Genomic DNA, 10,299 nt, shown 5'->3' on the forward strand with positions numbered 1-10,299 from the left:
GAGTGAAACTGAGATGTCAAATGTATAAGCTACCCTTCGAAGAGGAGAGTAACTTAATAAATCGTTTAGCCAATAGAAATAGCAAGGTCGTCAACAGATAATATCAATTTGGTGCGTTAACCTCCGTGGAGGTATTAAATATAATTCGACGGTTGTTTCCTCAGCCTCAAAGAGGGAAGTAATCCAACCGTATGTACGAAGATCGCGACTAAAATAAACCAATGGGGATGGAATACGTAAGTAACTTGGTTATTTTTCTCCGCCAGCTACGGATACCCCATTTTTTACCTGGTTAGAGATTCCAGGTGGCCAGTTCACCTAAGAGCGTTTTTTTTAGCTAGCCGGGGCTAGCCACCCGCTCGAGGGTTACGCCCTCCATGGGGAAAGGGAAGTAAAGTAAAGGGACAGGTGGAAAGGAATGGGAGATGGGCTAAGGGATATTCAATAATGTTATATAACTTTATTTCTAAATAAATAAATAAATAAATAAATAAATAAATATATATATATATATATATATATATATATATATATTAGGACATTACGATCTTTACGATCGTAATCATATGTAGAGGAGAGAAATTGCAAAATGAATTATATACATTAGTGAAAGTACTGAAGTTAGGTTGCATGACAATGAGGGGATGAGTGCGATAGTGATGAGATGAGGTGCAGTTAGACGACACAACACATAGGATAGTGTTAATTGACAGATGCCGATTATTCTTCTCGCTTGGGGGCTGTTCCAAGCATTAATGATGGACGGTGGGAAGCCCTGTTAGTGACAGAGGAGTTACTGTGCAGAAGATGAGGGTATGGTATGCGATGGAGGGCGATCGAGAAGAAATGTTCTGGTGAGTGGAAGATCTGGATGATTTGGTGGTAAGGAATAATTATACATCGTGAAGAGAAGGGAGAGGGGGGAATGAGTGATGGGGTGAGCGATATCGAAATCGGTGTGAGCATTGATGGTATCAACGAGGAGTGGATGATGAGAAGAGAGACGTTGCTGGAAGTATCGGAGGCGGAGGTTTTCTAAATGGAACCAAATGTGGGGAAAAGTCATGCGATCATAGAGCTCTGCAGTAGGACTGGGAAGTTTGATTCTGTATGCAATTCTAAGTGCGTGACGTTCGAGGACTTTAAGTTTTCGATAATATGAGAGGGGTGCCGAGACCCAAACAGGATGTCCATAAGTAAGCACTGGCCGAAGAAAGACTTTATAAGTGTTTAACAGTAACTCTGCCGAAAGACCCCAAGTGGTGCCAGTAAGACGTTTTAAGAGATTGAGTCTATTGTATGCCTTCTTGGTGATGTCCTGGAGATGAGCTTTCCATGTGAGGTGCCGACCTAAGGTGAGTCCTAAGTATTTAACGGTGTTAGAGATTGTAAGACGGGTGTCGTGAACTGTGATCTGAAGTAAGTTTGGATTACGGTGAATTTTGGAGCGTTTCTTAGAAGGAAGAAAGACTATAGTTTGTGTTTTAGCGGCATTGATCTTTAGTAGCCACTTATCGCACCAGAGAACAAACGCGTCTATTGCTGGTTGTAAGGCTTTGGTGATTTGGTGTATAGGGCTGCCAGTTGCCAGCAATGCTGTATCATCAGCATATTGAAAGATGTGAACATGTTGAGAGAGGGGAGGCATGTCGGCTACATAAAGTAGATATAATAATGGCGAAAGTGAGGAGCCTTGAGGTACACCTGAGTGCAGAAAGATGGGATAAGAAGACTGTTGGTTTATGTAAACAAAAGCAAGGCGGCCGAACAAGAAATTATAAATAAAACGGATATATGCGATGGGAAGGCGAAAGTTGAGCAGTTTTGAAAGCAGACCCTGATGCCACACTTTATCAAATGCCTTCTCTAAATCAAAGAGTACCAGAGAAGATGGCTTAGCGGTGTTATACTGATTATGGATATAGTTGAGGAGACGCAGAAGCTGATCGTTGATGCTGAACTTTGGGCGAAAGCCTGCTTGATGGTGTGGTAAGAGATGGTAGTGAGAAAGATGAACATGAAGGCGTTTGACAAGGATTTTCTCGAGGATTTTTTTAAAGACTGGAGTGAGTTGTATTGGCCGGTAGGATGTAACGTTAGCAGGAGGTTTATTGGGTTTAAGAAACATGAGAACTTTGGATGTTTTCCAGTGAGCGGGTACATAGCCGGTGCGGAGGATAAAGGTGTAAATGAGGCCGAGAAGAGTGAGCAGAAGTGGTGGACTTTCTTTAACATGTCGATAGGAAATGTTGTCAATTCCAGGAGCGGTATTGCGTTTATGATTGATGACATGAGTGATTTCTGTGATAGTGATGGGGGCAGTGAGTGCTTTATGAGTGGGTAGGTTGTGTGTCTCGTTGGGTTGAAGATGTGGTGAATTGAAGTTGAAATGGTCTACAGGATGATGATGAAAATGCCGGGCGGATGGTAGAGGTGTGAAGATCTCCTGTAAGTAGGAAGCAAAAGCGTTAGCCTTTTTCGCGGTCTGTGTGTAAAGCCTGATCGAGACTTAGAATAGGATATGAGGTTTTAGTAAATTTACCAGCTAATGCGTTGAAACGTTTCCAATATTGCGAAGGGTGCGATGTGGTAGAAAGGGTATTGCAGGTTTTAATCCACTGCCGTAATTTGTATGCTCGGAGGTAATTACATACTGTTCGATGGAGGGCTCTATGATGCTGAAGAGCTTCACGGTTGCCAGTGCGAATGTATTCCTTATAAAACTGACGGGAACGTTTAATCAGAGGAAGGTAGTGAGGAGGGAGTTTAGGACGATGAGGTGAATATGTGGGATGAGGAATGAACTGCCCGGATGCAAGTTGTATATGAGTGGTGATAGAGGCGAGAGTGGAGTATAATTCATCTTCAGTAGAAGGGGGAGTGATTGCTGAAAGGGCATTGGTTAAGTAGGTTCGGTAGTTGGACCAGTCCGCTTTATCATAGCGAGGGATTAGGTGTGGAGGCGGCGAGTCTCCGATAGGAGGAGAGGAAACTTTTAGAGTGAGTTTAATGGGCACATGGTCACTACCGAGAGGATCGAGGATGTCGATGATGATGCGGTCGGAAAGTGATGAAGATGTGATAGCTATGTCAGGGGTAGTGTTAGATTCGGGACGAGTTGGTTTAGGAAGTGGATGGATGATGCCTGAAGTAGAAGTAGTAATGAAATTGTGGAAAGCTGTCTTATCTCTGTCTGAGCGGCTATGTATGTTAATATCAGCTAAGATCAGATAATGTCGGAAATGATTAGAAATATATTGAAAGAATGCTAGAGGAATTTGCTGACCTGGTCGAACATAGATAGTTGCGACTGTGACACATAAGGATTTGTAATAAAGAGTTATGATTAGATGTTCAGGAATGTTGGCAAGAGATGGAGAATGGATACGGTACGGTATGTGAGAGGAAAATCCTATTGCTACGCCGCCATTGGCTCGTCTTGCAGGAAGGCCGTTATCGTGTCGAATAAGTTGGTAGCCAGGAAGTTTGCAACGGAGTTTCGGAGTGAGACGGGTTTCATTAAGAAGGAATGTGTTAACCTGTTCCTCATGTAGGAGTTGTTCAAAGATGAGTTTATGAGTTAAGAGTGAGCGGATGTTAAGAAATAGAAATACAAGTGCCATAGTTAAAGCCATGAGCAAGATGAAGTTAAACAGTTGTTGCAAGTGGAGATGCATGAAAGTGTACGTACGGGCCATTGTAGGTTGCGTGAAAATCGAGGTGAAAGATGTTGCGAGCTGCGTGCTGTACGTGTTGTAACATTAATGGGCGTGCAAAAGGATTAACGTTTTGAAGAGTGAGGGTGACAAAGGCTAATAATTGATGAATGGAAACAGAATGATCGGGCTCTGATGATGTCTCGACGGTTTGATTTTGAGCATCATGAGTTCGCAGCGGTACCACAAGTTCTGGCTTGTCTTCTTCTGGAGCAGGTCGAGATTTAAACTTGTACCTGTACGTTGGATGTGTTCGTTCATGACAGGTGTTGCAAGTTGGAGCTTGTTGCAAATTCGGACAGCTTTTCGTAGGATGGGGTCCAGTACAATATCCACATTTGAGGTGATTGGGGCAGCGGTGAGTAGGATGCACGTTGTAGTCCTGACAGCGTTCACATCTGAGAGGAAGTGGTCGTAGTGAGTGGGATGGTTCAACTCTATGCTTCTTGAAAATGAAGACACCATTATCCAGAAGGTCGTTGATAGTATCCTGGGAGTTGGTCAGAATTCGAACCATGTAGATAGGTCCCTGATTGTTGCGAATCCGGATGCATTTTTTAAAGGTGTAGCCTTCTTCTCGTAGTTCAGCCTCTATTTCATCATCGGTTATGGACGGGTCAACTCCCCGTACCACGACGGACATGGTGGGTGGCTGACGTGGTGGCGGTGGTTGCTTGTAGCGGCTGTTGGTGAGAGAAGTTAAAGTTGCAGTTTTCCCGAAGATTTCAAAACTGTGCTTGTCCCTGATGGTTTTTGCGAAGTTAGCCAATTTTGATTTGATGATGAATCCATTTCGTGTTTCCACTATCTGTGAAATCTCGGAGCGTGGACGATACTTGAGGAGTTGCTGGAGCAAGAGCCTCGAATTCCTGTACTTTGGATCATAGTTTTGCAGTAGGAAGCTGTAGATAGGCTGCAGAGGAGGAAAATCGTCGTCGATGATAAGCCGTTCGGAATCAGCGTCGGAGCTTGATATGCTATGTGCGTCGGTATGTTTCTTCTTCGATGGTGGTGATCTGGTTGATGGTGCTAGGTTCTGCCCGTGGATTGGAGAACGAGAACGCTCGGGACTTGGGTCGGTGGACGTCTTATCACGATTTCTCCGCTTCTCGATCATCTTCAGAGGTGGTGTAGGAGGTTGTCCAGTATCCATGAAGCGATGAAGATAACCGATTTGAAGCAGGACCCACGAGTATAGGATGAAGATGGAAAAATGAAAATGAGGTTCAAAATATGCACTACTCGTGCACTTCAGCTAGCTTCCACTTGGGAGAATCCCTCAATCTCTTGCAGCCTCTCGCCCGCAACTGTGTTCGGATCACCGTGCGTCCACACGTATGCGATAAACACAGCCTGGACTTGGCAACAATGCCTCACTACAAGAGCTGTACTACGCCAGCTGGGAAAGTATCCCTAAGAGCGACTGAGCTCCAACCTATAACTATAGCTTTCACCCCTATGATCTGCTGTTATTTGTGATTTCACGTTTATAACAAAGACAAATATTTTTAAAGAGGTGCACTTTAAATAATTACTTAAAGAGGTATTCTTAGTAAAGTTTATCTTTTTAAATTATTGTTCAAAGCCTATCCATTTTAATAAAACTTCTCCAAATTAAATGCAAATGAATTGTGCTGCCATCTTTGGAGCTCTTTTAAACTACGTTTATATGTTTGTGGCCAATCATTTCGACAATTAGATCTCGGAAACTACAGGCTCTAGAAAGATGACGTTTTCACTGATCGATTGCAAATTTCATGTAGATTGTCCAGTTTTAATTGAATATTTAAAAAAACATGGGCACTATTTCTTTATTACATTTTTAAGGGTCCATTCGAAATGTTGAAATTAAAAAAAAAGAAGCTAAAGCATCATATCCCACCCATTATACATTCCAATACCATACAATTGTATATAGGGGTTGCATATCTCTCAGGCGTTTTCATGGCCAAATTATAATCAAAAACGAAGGATAACTATTTCTCCATTTAAGTTGAAACTTTATTGTTTGTAGTGTTTTGCCCAATGTACACCATATATCACTGACATTATAATTGATTGTATGTGTAATGTATTAGCTGACTTTAAAATGTATAAAGCGAAAATCATGCCTGTTGTTCTATATGGTTGCGAAATATGGTCTCTTACTCGGAACGAAGAACATAGATTGAAAGTATTTGAGAACAAGATCCTGATACGAATATTTAAACCCAAGAGAAACGGGAATATGGAATGGCGGAATCTTCATAACGAGGAACTACATAAGTTATACGGTTTAACAACCATTGTTAGGGTCATCAAATCTAGGAGGCTCAGGTGGGCAGGTCATGTAGCCAGGATGGAAGAAAGAATGAACGCTTTCAAAACCTTTATTGGAAGACCAGCCGGAAAACGACCATTAGGAAGACCTAGGTGCAGGTGGGAGGACAATATTAAGATAAATTTCGCAGAGATAGAAATACAAAGTAGAAACTGGATCCAATTGGCTAAGGAGAGAAGTCATTGGAGAGCTTTTGTGAACGCGGCACTGAACCTACGAGATCCATAGGACATAGAGTTACTTAGTTTATGTATTTGCTTATTACATACTGCATGCAAGAAAAAAGAAAACACAGATCATACATGAATTAAAAACTACAACCGGAAGTAGGCTCAAATCTTGCAAACGGTACGAGATATTGAAAAATTAATTGAAAAAATATCTCCCCTTTACGGTATCTCTTGCCGATTTTTAACCAAGACTTCTTTCACTTGTGTCTGCAAGAGGACATGTACAGATGTGAGGAATAACAAGGAGATTCATGCTCATATATGAATGATGCGCTGTGTAAAAAGCGCAGGTTCAGCTAGTACTGTTAAATTATTATTGACACCATGTTATCAAAAACAGCTAGTTGCTTTACCTTTACAGCTAGTTATGAATAATTTGACATTGTTGTTAAATGTTGTACAAGATTTAGAAAGTCTGTCGAACAACTACAACCGTAATGATCAGTATAGAAAAGAGTTTTTCAACAAACCAGTATGTGTGACTCAGGTAGAAGAAGGAAAAGTAAACCAGGTAAATGAAAACAGTAAACGACTTAAACAAAATAGCCAAGGTAAAAGTAAAAGGAAAAGGTTTTTTAAGCGTAACCAAACACGACATTCTGACGGCGAATATGATGTGAATGTAAGGAGTTATGATAATTATTCCGAATCTAAAAATGACTAAGGTTTTCAGCAATTAAGTGGGCTCAACAGTAATGAAAAAATAGTCGTAATGCAAGTAGTGTCAATGCTTAAAGTCAATATTTCAACTAAAATCAAAATCTCAGTGGTAAGAGTCTCCAACCAAATTATCGATTCCAAACGCCACCTTGCCTAGGTAATGGAAATTTTGTAAAACCACCAACACATATTTCTAATGGTTACTCACACGCCAATGGTAATGTTCGATATCAAAACCCAAACTAATACCGCTCTCAAAAAAGTGTGTGGTTTTGGGAGCATCCAGCATTGTGAAAAATAACGGTACAGATGACAATGCATTCAACATTCATCACTCCATAGACGTTATTACTGTTAGTAAATTTTTTGTAAATGTTAAAGTGGGGTAATGAGTATTTCTCATATAGCGAAATGAATCTAAGGGTCAGATAAGACAAATTGTACCGACAGTAGAAATTTCTAGGAATATTATTGGCAATAAAGTTAAAGCTCTCTGCGCCATCGGTGCGTCAGTATGTCCGGTTAATTGTAACACGTGCAAACGAGTATATATTATAATTTCCAACTCACAATTGAAACCTGCACCTCAGGTGTTGTTGTTTGACTGCCCAGGCAAGCGTAAAAAGCACGTTAAAGGCGAAATTATTTTATGCATTGAAGTAAGTGAGTTATCATTTGATGTGAGGGTCTTAGTAGCTCCAGACCTCACCACAGAATGCCTTTTAGGGAAAAAAACTTTTTTGTCTCTTAGTGACGAAAAATTAAACCTTCGTTGTAGTACAGTCCCCGGCTTAGAAATTGTTACAAAAATTCTAAGTCCAAATTATTAAAAAACAACTCTTGCCCCGTTTTCTTGTGCAATCCAGAAATACATGTCTCGATCGATTGCTTATTTCTTGTCTTCAATCCAACTCCCTCCCTCCTCCACCTCTCTTTGTCTAAAGCAGTGTGTGTGACGTAGTACACTCTTTCCATTCAGACAAAAGAAAACAAGAATCAAGTTTACAATGTTACAGCTTTAAAATAGCATTTTTCATTCGTTTGTTCTGACATATCTATAAAGAGCCTATTTTTTTTTAAAAAAATCATACAATCTTCTCATTGCTTTATTAATACTTTTAATTTCATTCTTTCCCTTCTTTAAAGACTGCAAGATAGTAAGATGCTTCCTAAGAAATCTATGGAAATTGTCAATAACGGCAGTAGTTTTTGTGCTTCCTAAAGTCTGTAATGTACGCAAAGAGCTCGAGAATATCAACTGACAGAAATGAGTGTTATTCAATGATTCAGTTCATTTTTTTCAGGGCAGGGCAGGAGGGTGTAATTTCCCTTCCCTTCATAAATAGATATTGTTTGAGCACATATATAGTAATACACTAATAAAAAAGTGAAAAATTTTTGGCGGCGGAGACTCTCCCCCCTAATAAAATCTAAAATAACGCTGCTTTTAGCAACAAACCTATTGAGTTACGATAGCACATTGCTAGAGAGCTTACATTTGGTATCAAGAGTCGAAGGTTTGATCTCAAGCCATATGAGTTCCTGAGCGACATTAAGAGAGATAGACAGAGGGAGAGATTGAAATATGGAGACAGAGAGGAATGATTTATGTACACAGTTTTAGAACTGGGGAAAAATGATCGGAAAGCACTTGTATTACGAAGAAAATTTTGATTTTGTGAAACAGAAGAAGAGAAGGTTTCGAACTGCGAGGATCACATTAGGCAGTTGTCGAAATAAGGTGGATAACACTTTTGAGAGGATCGGATGGTTACGAATAGAGAGAAAGATCTTGAGAACTGAGGAATTAAGAATTTAAAAAAAATCTGCAGCTTCCGAGAAGGGTTTCGAACCGCGAACGTTGTAGTTATCGAACCATGACTTTACTCACTCTGCTACGGAAAACTCTGTACTCATGCACATACGTTTCCATTAGCCACGTTGAAAACTAACTTAATGGAATATTCCAAAAGTTGACTTGGTCGATGCGCCGTTCTGATAGGATATAAACCTCTTGTAACTTAGTTACAATGTGCATAATGAACTTCTCCTTGTTCAGAACACTTTTTAGGGCAGTAAAATTTGTTACTATTGTGTAAATTAGGTTACATTTGATAGAACCATCTGATAAAGTAGTGCCAAACCCTTTGCGTCATTGTCGGTTAGGTGAATGGTTAATGTAAGTTACTGCTACTTGTACGGTCCGAGCTTGGAGTCAAGACCATTCTTATTGATTATTTTCTTTGAGCTACGCTCATGCTGTGCATTCCACAAATTCAATTTTGAAGTAATGTAGTCACAGCTAGTTTAATTCGAAATTATTTTCAAATATGATATTTGTTATTACATTCGTTTCTTTAACTTGCGATGTTTCAAACTTGGCATTAAATCTTACAACCTTAATGCAACTCATTTCCCTACGGTATATCATCATGAATGTTTGCACAACGACGTCAGTAAGGCGTTAATACAAAATTCAGTTCTTACTGTAATGTATGTATATATATTTAGAGAGTTTGATTCAGAAAAAAACGAACAGTTTAACATTGAATCTTGGAGGAGTTTCAAACGAATTTTTTATACGTATAAATTACCATCTCAACAATCTACTGTGGGGGCTAAGACACTGAAACCATAGAGGGAGGGAAAGGGGTTATAAGTAAAAAATAGTAATAGAATACGAAAAATTTTGGTGTCAAATTCATAGTTTTCTGATTCGAAGAGATGAATAGTGGCTACCAGATGGCACTCCTCACTTGTTTGTAGCCTTGCGTAAATAGAAAATCTTTTTAGAAGTATATTTTACATTCAAGTATGATTGTTTAAAAAAAGCTTGTCCTTCAACATTATGTTTTATAATTATTTTCTACTGTATTTCTTATTTATAATAACATATTTTCTATATATATATATATTGTATTCTATGTTATACGTTTCTTAATTACATTTTACGTCTTACATTTGAAGAGGAGCTTATGACAATTCAGAGCAGCAGGGACATGGACAGAATGCAGGCTTGGCAATCCAGAGCTCCTGCCCCACTACTTTTCTGTAAATTATATGTAATTTTAGAGATGATGATAGACCTTTTAGTAAAACATGCCCTCAGAATCCCTTGTTACGCCCCTGAATAGCAGTGAAAATTTTAGAGTGCGAGCAGTTAGTAATGTTTCACCAGAAGTTATATCTCCGATAATTCCGAGTGTGGTATCTGTATTTGTGCATTATTACTTTTCACCCGCAGTGTAATGAGACGCACTAAAAGGAACAGTTCTGAAGTCTTCACTGGTTCCCCCTATTACCTCATGCCAATAGGGTCAACGTTAGACATATCCACATCTCAAATATCACGTTTTATTTCGGTGATTCCGAA

Source organism: Thermobia domestica, chromosome 6 (genome assembly GCF_964235325.1).
Source record: "Thermobia domestica chromosome 6, izTheDome1.hap1.1, whole genome shotgun sequence".
Lineage (NCBI taxonomy): Eukaryota > Metazoa > Arthropoda > Insecta > Zygentoma > Lepismatidae > Thermobia > Thermobia domestica.